General features: G+C 32.1%; 1 long non-coding RNA gene across 1 annotated transcript; it reads left to right on the top strand.

Moving 5' to 3' along the window:
* Positions 1-2,640: 2,640 nt before the first annotated feature.
* On the top strand, positions 2,641-7,110 carry LOC120499203. The gene is made up of 2 exons (XR_005626823.1): positions 2,641-2,832; positions 6,835-7,110. It is a non-coding gene; the product is annotated as an uncharacterized LOC120499203 (long non-coding RNA).
* The last annotated feature ends 6,504 nt before the right edge of the window (positions 7,111-13,614 follow it).

Genomic DNA, 13,614 nt, shown 5'->3' with positions numbered 1-13,614 from the left:
TTCTTTTTCAATACAACCAGATCATTGCAGATAATTGTATTACACAGGGTATTGATCCAAAATCGTTGTGCACCGGAAACATCTGAAAAAACATGATTATAGCTTTCTGGTTATTGTTCGTACATCATATAAGCAGGCTTTTGTGTGAATCACCTGTAAGAAAGGCAAGGTGGAAACATCAGAGAAATTACCTCTTTACAAGAATCTATTGATCACTTTAAATCAAAGAAGTATGTTTGACATAAGATTACCTGCCAGTTTGAACATTAGGTACACTATGTTATAGCCTGGGGCAGTTGTAAGTCTGACAAAGGGATTGTAAATAAAGCATGCAGCTGCTAGCGCCTCTGGCTTGGGATCAACCAAGGCTCAAGTCCAAGGCATAGGTAAACTTAAAATAATTTAACCCTTTTTTACCAGGACACATTGTGAGTTAAAACTGATTGCTAAAAGTAGTGATTAAATCGCCTCTTGGATGTTTAATTAACTATGCAATTACAAAAAATACATTGTTGGATCTGTTTACAAATCAAAGCACATATAAATAAAATAAATTTTAGAAGATTAGTCTGTCTCCACACAACAGATCATAGCTCTAAACTACTTCTAAGAACTTCTAAAGCATTTTTAAGGATCTGCTTGAGGATAATACAATACTATTTCACAAAATTGACAGGAACTTAGTAAGTTTTAAAATTCAAATAAACTTCATTTTTTTATATAAAGGAGTGTCTTCTAGAAAAACAATTAAACAGATCAATAACTGGAAAACTGTTAATGGCAGAGCTTTATATTACATGTGAAATATTTACCCTTCTTTTGGTTTCAAACCCCAATTGAATACTCAGAGTCCACAGATAAATAAGGTTACTCAAATAAGTAGTCATATTATTTCCAGACAGAAAATCTACCACATTAAATTTATTAAAAATGTGTTGCAAAAATACACTGAAAAATATATATTTTTATATATATTATAATTCTTATTGAATGATGACAGCATACGTTTGACTTTACCAGTACTGCTCATTTTTTAGGTAAGAAAGCAAAGTCAGTTATACATTGTTTTTTAAGCTGTACATTTTTTTAAACACGTGTTGACACTAATAACTGTTTAACTCATTAGTTCACAAAGATTCATATTTGCTTGATATTCAGTAAGGATGAGCTCTGGGTGATATCTACTGCTTGTTAAACATTTAGTTGCTAGCGTTAGCTGTGTATACCTTTCTGAGGCAAAAATTTAAATTTAAACAGTTTAAATACCGTACTTTTACTCATGGAAATGGTGACTGTTGCTGTGTTTTGTGAGAAGTCAGGTTATGTTACTGTCAATTAGAAAAGAACAAAGCAATTTCCTATATAAGGAAATCGATCTTCTGAATATTCTGAATTCATAAAGGAAGATATGATAGCTGAATTTAGATCCTGTGCATATGGTGAATGTTGTCAGACATTAAAGATAATAAATGCAGAATCATGTTAACAGAGCACAAATGTTTTTCTTCAAGGATTCTTTCAATCTAAACCTGAAAATACTGTTTTCTGACTTCATTGAAGTCTGATGTATTTTCACTCTTTAATATTATATTATTGCACATTAAAAACAGGGGGTTTAATCCACAATCACATAAATACCTCTTTTATTATACTTATTGAAAGATAACTAAAAGATCTCTAATTTCTTATATTTTTCTGGTATCAAATTTCAAAATAATTTGAATACTGCATAATAAAGGAATTGCGTGCTGTAAAATGTTCATTGTGAAGCACTTGTTTTAATGCTTATTTTTATTCCACAATGTTCCAGACGTGTTCATTACATGTGTCTATATGTCTAAAGCCATATATTTATGAAAGAGTATAAAAACAAATACATGTGTGTGGATTTGTGTCTGTGCAGGAACACATACACCTGCATACTAACACAAACTCATGTGTATACATACTAAGGGCTAAATATTTAAATTAAAGCCTATGTACATATATCTTTTAGGAAAATGGTCAACAAAGAACAAAGGAAAAATGTCTTTGTCTTAAATCACTTATTTTTCTGAGAGCTGGCAGTGCACGGCTATGGTTTCTTTTGGTCTAAGGAAAGATTGCCATCTATTGGATGACCTTGGAAAAGAACAGGTTTTTACTATGCATGTGCTCTATAATTCATGAAAAAATATAATGAAATTGAAGACTTCAAGCTCAAATTGTACATGTTACTATTGTTAAATGGTATAAAATCTGCTTTATTTTCCAAACCGTGATTTTGATTTCTAGATTGACTTATGCTGCAAAATACAAAGGCAATAGGTGTTTGCTTCAGAACAAACGAAATACTGGATGTGCATGAACACAGTAAGCTCTAATAGCAGTTTAAACGTTTTCATAATATTGAATCCAAGTTTCTTTATTTAAGTTTACTGTAATAAAATGAAAGAGAGTTAAGCCAGCTCTTAATATATTTATAACATATTTTCCTCTCCAGATTTGTGAACGGAATGATGCTCTTCTCCTGAAAACAGTATTTGCCCAGCTCTTACCGAGGGTTGCACTGCATTGCATTTAAAACAAAAATATCGCTCTGCTTGAGCTTAAAATGCAAAGCTTTCTTTCTTTCTTTTTTTTTTTTTTTTTAACTTACAGGCAAAGAACTTGCCAGTCAAGATGAAAAACTTCTTCTAATGGAATCCAGCTTGAAAGCAACTCAAGAGCAGCTAAGTGAGCAAATAGCAGAAACAGTTCGCCAAGAACAGAACAGTAGAAAATCACAGACGGAGAGATGAAGACCCAGAGAAAACATATTCTAACTTCTGAAGAAGAAATTAGTGATTACAAGTGAGTTACTTATTTTTTGGTATTTGAGAAACAAAAGACATTAAAGTCAGCAGTAAATCCTTTTAATATGTACTGTATTAATCGTTTCTCTCAGGTACAATGCAGTGTAAATGTGTCCTGTAACTCTATTGAATAAACTATTAAATCAAAAGGATCAATTAATGTATATTTTAAAATATGTCCTCCACTTAAAAAATTGAGTGTTGAAAAGTACTATTAGTAGGAGTATGGTTTATTTTTAAAATTAATATTCAGTAGTGTTGAAGTAGAATAGTATGTGTAATTCTTTATTACCTATCTGTTAATGGTATTCTCACAGTCCTCTTTTTAGAGACCAAAGGTTACATATGGGTCTTATTGTCCATCTTTTTTTTTTTGTTATAGAAGCTGCCTCTAAGCAAGAGGCTACGAAATTAAAGAAAATTTGGTGTTTGAACTTTTAATCAAAATAGCAAGGCATATATGAAGTTGCTAACATAAAGGAAAAAATACAAACTGTATACTTCAAACGAGTTTACACTGAAAAAATTACTTTTGTTCTAACCAGTCAAATTTAGTATCTATTAGATTGAAGCCTAGCCCTTAGGATTTTATCAAAAAGTAACAATGTTCAAAAATCAGAATTTATCATTTAGCTTAACATAAACTATATTTTATATTGAGACACAAAGTGATTCAATTTTTAGAGTTCTTGAGAGTGAGACTATGCTAAAAATTACTCAGCTGATGCTTTTTTTCATGCAGTCATTCTCTTCTTATTAAAGTTATGTTGCATTAAGCAATCCCTATATATACAGACTGAATTTCAAGCCATTTCATAATATCATAGAGCATGATGAACACTTTATACAAGATAATTTGGCTGCAGAAAGTCTGTTCATTTGGAGGTGGCTTGAACATTTCAAGCTAAATATTTTATCTCAGACTTTTAGCAAGCATAAAATATTACCTCAGCAAATGTTTTCTTAGGAAGACTTGTTAAATTCAGATGTAACAAACATCATGCATCTAAAGGAAAATATTATATACGCTTAGTGTAAATGACTTTTAGACTGGAACTTCATTCGTTCTTCAGCTCAAATGTTTTAAGTTAATATTTGTGCTGAAGACTGGGAAAAGCTTCATGGAAGAAACCCTGTCTTTAGTAATGTGTCTTCATTTCTTTAAATAAAATAGCTTGGTGGTTTTCAACCTGTAGTTATATCTCTAAAGACATTACTAGTACTTCTCTAGGGAAAACACTGTCACTGATTTACTTTCCTAACACAGCTTGAATCTTTTGCCATAGTGGGTTTTCTTAACCATTTAATGTTATTCCTCAGTTTACAAAATGCCATGTTATGCCTAATCTTGTAGATAGTTCTTTGTAAATAAAAAAGATACAAACTTCTAGGACTACTGATTGTGGTAACTTAGTGTGGGATGGGGGGAAAGGAGGGGAGAAGTGGAATTGAAACTCCCAGCTGTAGCTGATTGATTGTGTCATGAAATATAGCTTTTGAGAGCAGGAATTTTGCAAAAGTTCACTAAAATGAGTTTCACTAAGGTTGAAAGAGAAGGCCGAATGATAATCATTAAAAGATTTTTCAGAAGGACTTTTTAATAGATTTTTATACCTTATATGAACAAACAAAACTTGAATTAATCTCTTCACATGCAAAAATTATTAACAAACTGACCTTTGTTCTCTTCTCTTTTCTACACTTGTTCAGTGACTTTGGAAGTTTGTTACTTCAGCACATGAACATAATAAACTTTGAGTAAGGAAAACCTTTACTTAGCTCTATAGATTATCAAAACTATTTTTATTTAATCTTATGTAAAATTTTGACTTTATTTTTGATACCATTGCTTTTTAAAAGTACTGTGATGCATTGATTACAGTAACCAAATTATTTGTTGAATCTGAAAAACTAAAACTGCAAATTCAAAACAATAGGTTTTAGTAAAATGGAGCTGATAAATCTAAGAAATTAACAATGAAGTCATTTAAATATGGAAATTTCCCTTTAAAACAACATACTGTGTACCTGAAAACAGTAATGCTGTGCCAGCCAGTATCTGCTCTGTTCTGTTCCTTGGGAAACAGAAAGAACAATGGATCTCTGTCCCCTGGGTATTTTGGGACAGGGAATGTCATAAGGGTTATATTTAGTCACTAGGAAGGGTACTGCATGTGTCATAAAGTAACATCCCTTTGGTGCTGACTTATTCAAAGTCATACAGTCCTGGACATTTCTTACCTTCCTCCTTAGTGAATCTGACAAATGCAGCTGGTATCAAGGCGAGAGCACAGGACCATACAAAGAAAAATACAGCACAGCATAAATTGATCACTTAAAACTACACTGAGTCCTGAGATTCTGCTATAGCTGTTGTGAGGCCTTTGAGGGGAAAGGTTCATTTCAGTATGCTTTTATTTCCTTGTTGTAAGGCCTTGTTACAAGTTGTTTTGTTATTTTTCATGGAAGTGGTGAAAAAAGGAAATGGTTGACTAGGATTTAAAAACAATAAGCAACACTTGTATTCATTAATTAACCGGAATAAAAATATTTATTTTTAAAACAGGGCAAAATAATTTTTTGCTAATTTCACAGGGTGCCCCTAATACACCTATTTCATAGGGACGCAACTGAAAGTTTTTAGAAGTCACAGGCTTTGTTTGTTGTATACTTATCCTGGAAGAAATAAACCTGAGGAAACAACAACCCTGGGCCCACTCCCCAGCCCTCCACCCTACTTGCCTCCCCCCAGTATAAGCCTGTTACACCTGAAAGATTTGTTCGGAATGTCCAGTGGGAACCTGGAAATCGTAATAATTTGTAGTATTGATTGTGTGAAGCTATGCAGCTGGGGCCTCTAGTGAATAGACAGGAATAGACATTTTATTGATTAACTTTTACAGTCATATTTTCAGGACTCTGCTGCAACATAATTTTCACTTCCCAGCTTTGTGCTGCTGCATCATGAAACTTGGATTCTTCTCTCTTAACATTTACCCACCTGAGAGAAACAGTACAGGCTTGTCTTTTTTTAGCTGGGCTCCACAGAAATGCATAATATTTGGTGTAGTGAATTCTTTTAAATTTCCCTTCTGCTGTCACAATAAAATGAAAACTCTTCACAAGTGATGTTAGTAAGTATTGAACAAGTTGCGCATCCTCTCTAACCCCCCATTAGATACTGTTTATAACATCTTTTAGTAATTCTATTTCTCCTTTGAATTTTCATTTTTATTTTGTAAATGGATACGTTTCTGCCAAAAGCAACCCTCCTCTTTACATCCACAAATTCCAGAACTGCTTAAAAGGAAATCCAGAACAGCCCTATAATGAAATCTATGCTTTTATTAGTTAGTGAAATTTTAAAAGGAGAAGACAAAATGTTCACTTGAAAATCTGAAAGGAATTATCAGAAAAATCTGATTCATTTTAAGGAGTGGCATCCTGCATTAACTAAAATTGCTTATAAGATTACTGAGAGGACCGGTTTTCAGTACAGTTACTAATAATTTTTTAAAAAAATCTGTAGATGTACTGAAGTCTTATACAAACAAATCTCAAAAAACCTTTTTTTTTTTCATTTCTGGTATTACTAATTTCCAGAAAAGAACAAAAATGGCATTGTGCCATTGTGAAAAGAACTGTTGCATATTTGTGGGTTTATTTAGTAAGGGTTACTTTGTACATTAGATTCCTAAGCCATTTCTCTTTCATGCACTTAGAAAATTACCAGTGAAAATCCTCATCCATTTTATTCCTTTAGTGGCTGTTTATTATTAGTTATTTTATGCACTTTCATGTGAACCATGTTTTTGACATAAGTTTAATAATGCCTTGTAGGCTAAATATTCACCACCCCATCATCACTAGTCCTAATATGATTTAAACGTCTGTCATCCCACTACTTTCTCTATGCCGTGTTGCTATTAACATTCTCTAATTATAACAATGCTTGAGATATTCGTGGTCATGTTTCCTTTTGTCCTTCCCCTCTCATCAGTGATATGATGGTGTGCACCATATGGAGCTACAACTGAGGCAGAAGCTCTCCCATCCATCACAAAAGGTTCACTTTGTTTACCATTGTCAAACTTGTGACTGAATAATTCCTATTTCGTTTAAAAGAATCAGGAAAAGTGTGGAGGACCTAAAGGTAAGAGTAACAACATCAAAGAAAGAGGGTAAGCAGCAACTTTCTCAAGACCTCAGTGTCCACTGGTCCTGGAATAAGTAGAAATAGTCTCAATCAGGTGAAGAACTAGAAAGTTTGAAGTGTGTTTGTTTCTTCCTATGCATGGAAAATGTATATATTATTTAGCAAACTGATTAATCATAGTATCAGATTTTAATGGCATCCTGAGCTCCAATCTTTCAAACATATGTGAATACAAGTCACAGTTTCACAGTTTTGTGAAACCAATTATCCTATAAACATGTGAAAAGCTATTCACAAGCTGGCAAGATTGAAGATGAAAACTTTTTTAAGGATCACTTACGATTTTGTTATGTAGTTGTGATGTTGTATTATAGAAGTAGTGAATTATGATGTAAGGATTACAGAAAATCTCTGAAACATCTGACTGTATTTCAATTTAGTTTAATTTAGTGGAGAATCCAAATTAGTGTTTGTGAGTGTGATTTAGTTAAAGATCAGGGAAATGGTATTCCCTCTTCTGAACCTTTGTGGAGGTATTAAATAAGATCAAAGTAGTATTTCAGTAAGTTTTATATGTTCTAGGTAGAAAATCCTTTAAATGCTTAGGACTCTGTGTGTAGCATGTTAACTGAATTTGTAGATTTTCTATTTAGTTTCTTTCTCATTTTCTATTTTGACATATCCATGCTAAGGTTTCTTACAGTTGTGGTAACCTTTTTGTTATGAATTAGGCCTGGTAAATTTTAAAACTTTTAAGAAGTAAAAAACTTGAAATGTTTTAAATGTTTATTAAATAAATTAGATTCAAAACATAACAAAATGTTTCTTAGAGCATTTTTACACTGCACAAATTCAGAATTAATTATAGTTCCCAATTTTAATCAGAGAATTCTAAGGTTTATCATGACATAGCTGAAGGCTGCTTAACTCCATTGCTTTATCTTTTTCTCTAAGAGAAAATGCAAATCTGAAGTATTTTAATAAGCTTGTTCCACTTAGTTTGATTTTAAATTTACAAATACTACTGGAAAAAGAGAGACATTAAGTAAATAAAAATTTGTTTATTGACTTTCACATTATTATAGCACAAATATTAAAAAAATAAAAACAAAAAAATTATTATCTGTTCAAGTATAGGATATGATCCTATACATTTGTGTCTTCCCAGACACTGCTGTTATGACTGAGAAAAGCTGAATTGATTGCATTAGAAATCTACCTGACAGTAAGTATTTGCAGTGGCAGACAAAATTATTTAAGAAAAGAGAATATAAAATTAAGAAAGACAGATGGACTCATAAGAGTGAAGTACAAATAGTCTGAATCAGGATTGATTTCAACATAATGTGGTGGAGGAATCCCCACTTATTGATCAACTTTAAAGCCCATGCACAGCACTTAAAAAGATAAAGTAAGCAAGGTCAGATAATCAAAGCATTTAAATAGTAAAAACAGCAACTGCCACTGTAGACTGCTAAAATAAATCCATAATACAAATTGCTTTAGCAAAAAGTGGATGAGCAGCTGATCTTCCTATTGAACTTTTATACTGTTCAGTGACCACACTGGGGAGAAGATTGGAAGAAATGCCTTGAAGATCAATATTGAGTGAGAGGTAGCAGGGATTCATTCTGAACATGAAAGAATTGCAAGTATGAGAGTAGAGATCCTGAGGAAATGTCATCAAGAAAGGACAGATCTTTTAAAATATCACACATATTATAGGAGCATAGTATTATTTCATATCCTGTTATGATCTTTGAGCATTCAAAGCTTATTAAATCAGAAATTTACACAAAAATATGACTAACGACTTTGATGAAATTAGTTCTAAGAATTCAGTAACCTCCGTCTTCAAAACAAGGGGAATTTTAATCTTCCAAATTAGTATAGTGTTCAGTTGGGGCTGCTACTTTCCAGCCATATGTATTTCAAGTTTTTGCTGAATAGGAATGATGAACCAGAGTATTGTATTGTTTCTCTTTTTTTAATCTTTTTGGTTTATTTTAAAGATCAACATGCACCTGTAATTAATATGTTTAATGTAAGTGATATTTCTTCAGATTTATTTGAAATACTATTTTTGCAGACATTTTAATTATTCTGTCGAAACTACAATGCTGTAATGCAAGTGCTTCAAATTTTAATTTTTCCTAAACCTGAATAGGATTTTAATTTTAAAATAGTGTTAAAATATCTTTTATTTATGCATTAATTTTTTCAGCACTATTCAAAGAGTATTTGTGAGAAAGAAATACTAGAGGTGGAAGTACTACAGTAGCTCATTGTTTCAAATATATTGTTTTCACTCACTGTTTTATTATATCATTGTATGAGAAACACTGCATTTTCATAGATATATTACCCCTTTAAAATGAAGAATCCTTCTTTTTTCTTTATTTTTGACTGTAATCTTCCTTTACTTTCAGGCTCATTTTCCTACCTATAAAAATTATGTTATTGTTAGAAATTAATAATTCAAGGTGTGACAGTATTTGTATTTTAAACAATAAAAAAGGAACACTAAAACAAGAGTGTTTCAAGGATTTAGAAAATATATTAAAAAGAAAAAAAGTAAAGTGAGCATTTATGTTCTTTTAGAAGATCTTTTTTGATAACATACTTTGGAGTAACTGATTTCCAAAATCATGAAGTTTGTTCACTGTGGTAACTGTACCATACACCCTCTTGTAATGCATAATTATTTACAAGCACTATTGGCTCAATTTTTGCTGTACGAATTGCTGATTACAGCAATTTCAATGGTAAAATTGTAAAAAACCATATTCATAGTTGTCAAAGAAAGGTCAGCTTATTTGCATTCATTAGGAACTTGGAGGGCCATACCACATGATTTTCCTCTGGGATTCTTACAGTTATTGATTTGTATACAGCTGTAGGAAAAATTAGTTGGAATTATATTGCATTTGGCACTGGAGGCTGTATATTAATAGCACTGGAGTTCTACATAAAAAAAAATTAGAACCAGCAAATTAAATAATTGTCATTTTTAAAAATTAAAATTGCTATACTTAACATTTAAAAAATAATCTGTCTTGAATAGCTGGAGGAAGCCTTTTAGTGAACTTTTGTTAATACTCACAGTACTTTTATTTGCACAAAAATGCATAGGAACTTATATTAATGTGACATAAAGTATTCAAAACTTCCTATTTAGTAGTAGTCTTTATAGTTGCTTATAAACCAAGACAATATTTAATCATATGCTTAGCCTTCTTTATATAGTGAATTTTTCTTTTATAACTGTATAATTGCTAATTCCAAACCGTAATTTAAAAATATGAATAATCCTCTCTTAAAAAAAATAATCTTTCTTTTGTACTCTAGTCATTAAAGACCCTTCAAGACCAAGAGCTGTGTAAAATCATAAGGAAAGGTTATAGCCATCCTAGACTGCTATCTCTTTAGGTATAAAAAAATATGGCTAATGTCTTCAAAAAATGTCTACATGGGTAACATACCAACAATGTGAGGTCAGGTAAAGCATGTTGTCAAACTGTGACAAACCTCTGTCTAAATGGAGAGAACTTCAGATTTACAGATATCACTGATGTTCAGGTGGTATGCATTTGAAACCTTGTGTTACATTGATAAATACTGTACATGATTAGTGCATATTTCTGTGAACTTTTAGCACTTTAAATGGATTAGAATGTCTTATTTTGATCATATCCATATTGTTCATTAAGATAAGATTAGGTCCTTAAAAAATGTTTGGCTTGTTTCCATTACACTCAAAAATGTTTAAAGTAGAAAATATAGAATACAGTTTTCCATAGTGTGCATATATAACACATGTTTGAGATTAATCAAATCATGGTCACCTCTAATTAACAGCAGGGAGCAATTCCAACATGGGACAGGGCCAGATGACTAAGAAATGAAGCATATATTTAAAAGATGCAGCATACTAAGAAAAGAAAAATAGGTTATGACTTATGACTTAAAAATACTGCAAAGTTTTTAAACCTGTGGTCATGTGCATGTGGTTTAAAATTTTTATTTTGTTTTTCTTTTTTTTTTTTTAGATGGGCCAAAAATTTTCAGAACCCTACAGTTTTGTAGGTAAACACAGTTTTCTTTCAAAGTTAATTCTTTCCATTCTTCATAATTAACAGATTAAAAAAACCCCTGATCTTTGCAACTTCAGATGAGCAGCATTTTTTTTTCAAATTCTGAAAATGCTTGATTTGTATGCCAAAATTCTCTCATTTACCATGACACTTGCTTAACACCACCTGAAAAACAGTGACCAAGGACATGCGTTGAAGCAAGTTGAATCCTTCCTCCTGTTTTTTTTTTTTTTTTTTTTTTTTTTTTTTTGTTTTTAAATAGGAAGTTTTATAGCTGCTGAAGAAGAAAACTCTAGGAAAAGAATTGTCATTAAGTGATGAAGACAACTGGAGACTTAGACACTTTCCTGTCCTTTCCTTCAGACATTATGAAGATACTACCTCTAAATTTTCTGAATATCCAGTGGAAGGTGCTGCTGTCTGATCTATGGCAGACTGAACGTTACTAAGAACTACTGTAGCCAATGTTAATTTGCTTTGAACAATTAAAAGTCTTTACAAAGAAGAATTTACAAAAGACATGAGCAAACAATGTTCAGTTGTGTCCTCTCTCTGGGAGTTTGTGCCAAGGTCATTCTCTTTGCAGTGTAGGACAATAGGTCCTGAGCACATACAAGTTTTTCTGTCTCTGAGTGATTCAATAACCGCTAAACTTGCCTATGAAAAGGGGAAAGCTCTATAAGAAAGTCTAGAGAGCAATTAATTTTAGATAAACATGGAATAATGTTAGTTCAAACTGTTATTTCAAAATAAAAGAGCAATTAATCTCTGTTCTCATATATCCCAAATGAGAGCTCTGATATAAAGCATTTCACAATTTATTTTTGCTTAACGTGAGACTCCTTATCTTCTTTTACTCCATGTTCCCAAATCCATTTACTCCAGCTGCCTACGTGTAAGATGATAATAGAGATGTATTCTCATGTCATGGATGTAGATATTCATGAAACACTCAGACACCACTGGGTTGAAAATCAGCGGCTTTATTGATGTTGTCTTTTTTGGTGTGTCACAATGTGAGATGTTTCTCAGTTTAAGTCATGTAAACTGCTGTATAGAGACATTATCTGTAGGCTGCAGATTCAGAATTTGCCACTGAATGGGCTAGAATTTTGTTCCAGGGTCTTGTTTTGGACTTAATTATTTTGTGCAGAGTCCATGATTTTTAAAAATAATTACATGAGTATTAATTTGTAGGTTTTGGAAATTCAGATAGAGTGAAAGATATTTTTTCATCCATATCAGAACTTGAATATTGTACTTTATACACTAAAAGATAAATTATAAGAAATCAAAAAATTTTTAAGTATTTGTCCGCTAAGTGATAAAAGATATCATACAAGCTGAGTGTTTAAAGGAAGGCATATTGCCAAATTATAAATCTAAAACCATGTAACTATGCTTACATAGGTTGGACAGAAATTATTACACTTGGCAACATTAATTCTGATGTATTGGGAATGTTGAATATTTTAATTTGCCACAGTAACGCTTTTTTAGAGTAAAATCAGCATCAGAGCCTGCTTCCAAGTCAAAGAGAATTCAAGATCCACCCTACTTAAAAGTAAAATTGGATTCACCTCTTTTATATTCATATTTTTCAGAAGGAACACCTGTGAAGAAATTCCTTGCTCGGTGTGCTGCTGCATTTTCTGACTTAATCGGATCAGACAAAGATTTGGCAAGAAGTTTCTCTAGCAGGGAAGTAACAAGGTAGCAAAAATCCCCAGGAAAAGCTTAATCGGATCAGACAAAGATTTGGCAAGAAGTTTCTCTAGCAGGGAAGTAACAAAAATCACCAGGAAAACTGAGGGCCATAGCACAGAACTGACCTTCTCCACGACACAAGAACTTTTCAGCAGAAATTGGATGTAGAACTTAGACAGGTGATAGATCACTCTCTCTGCATGCACATTCTCTCATATTTGTTAATATCTTCCTCAGAAGTATACATATAATTTTCATTTACACTTTTCAAGATAATTTGGCTTTGAGGAAAAACCCAGCAAGACAAATTACAATCCAAACAGATGAGGCTGGGCAAAGCTCTAGGTAACTCAAAAGCATGTCTAATAATGGAAGAATGATAGACAGCTGTAATGGCACTCTGGCAGTCAATGAAGCTACCACAACTAGGGTTTTTTTATGACATCACCTTGCTGAAACAGGTGAGAGTACAAAGGATTTTTTGCTCATAGACATCAAATGAAATTGAAAATAACAAATTCTAATGAAGAAGATTTAACCTTGACATAAACATAATACTGCCTTGCCTATCATTTTCAGAATTGTATATTAGCCCTTCAAGGATAAACCATCAATATCATGCAAAAATTCAAAATAATTTTTTTAAGCTAGAAAATAATATTGTTATTTTACTTGATTTTTTTTTTCAAAATAGTCAGAGATTTATAAGGAATGGACTTGAATTTGTCATCTGTTGCTGTCTTCAATATAATCTTCAACAGCCAGCACCTTCTTCTCTAACCAAGAGGAGGGTTGCGAGAGTGCCATAGTTCTATTTGATTGA

Source organism: Passer montanus, unplaced genomic scaffold (genome assembly GCF_014805655.1).
Source record: "Passer montanus isolate IOZ18808 unplaced genomic scaffold, ASM1480565v1 scaffold16, whole genome shotgun sequence".
Taxonomy (NCBI): domain Eukaryota; kingdom Metazoa; phylum Chordata; class Aves; order Passeriformes; family Passeridae; genus Passer; species Passer montanus.
The sequence above is the reverse complement of the archived record's forward strand: the minus strand, read 5'-3'. Positions and strand labels throughout refer to the sequence as shown.